This window comes from Sorex araneus, chromosome 8, assembly GCF_027595985.1.
Source record: "Sorex araneus isolate mSorAra2 chromosome 8, mSorAra2.pri, whole genome shotgun sequence".
NCBI lineage: Eukaryota > Metazoa > Chordata > Mammalia > Eulipotyphla > Soricidae > Sorex > Sorex araneus.
In genome coordinates this window covers 3,333,170-3,333,914 of record NC_073309.1, presented here as the reverse complement: position 1 = coordinate 3,333,914, position 745 = coordinate 3,333,170, and positions in this window count along the sequence as shown.

Sequence of the window (745 nt, the reverse complement as noted above, 5' to 3'; positions counted from 1 at the left end):
CATTACCTCAAACTGTGCTCGTGGCCTGGCCTCTTGGAGTCCCGCTGAGCTGTCCAGTCCAGGTCATTGTTCACACAGCTCCTGCCTGGAAAGGTCACCTCCTCCTCTTTGTCTATCCACATCCTTCCCACTTGCAAGGGGTCAGCTGGGCAACACGTCTTCCAGGAAGTCCTCTTCTCATCTCCCTAGCCAAGCGTTCCTTCCCATGGTGCCTCTGATCTGGGCCTCTTTGAGAGCAGCTATAATGAATCTTACTGATACAGGTTTTCTCAGCCACGGTAGGAAAAAAAACCCCAGAAAATCCTAGACAAGGTCAATGGTGTCTGTTTGTGGCCAGCCTGAGCCGTGCGCATTGTGTGAAACAATGCATGTTTCCGATAATCATACTGGCTGATCATTTTCCTCTATTTTTAGGAAAGGAGCAGGCTCCAAGATCCTACGGTGTGATTTGGTTTAAAATACTCTTTTAAAATATTTATTTTGGTTTCGGGGCCACCTGCGGTGATGCTCAGAATGACTACTGGCACTGCACTCAGGAAGGTCCCAATATGTTTGCAATGTAAACCCAGCAAGAAGCTAGACTTTCGCCTGGCGGAGCTCCTGCAGGAGTCAGAGGATTAAAGATTAGCCAGGAGCAGCAGGCCTGGCCTTTGACCAGACGTAAGAGACGCCAGCCTCCTGGAGAGGGAGCACTCCAGGGGGAGGGAAGCGGGAGGGGGGGACCCCAGGGAGCCTTGCTGGAACA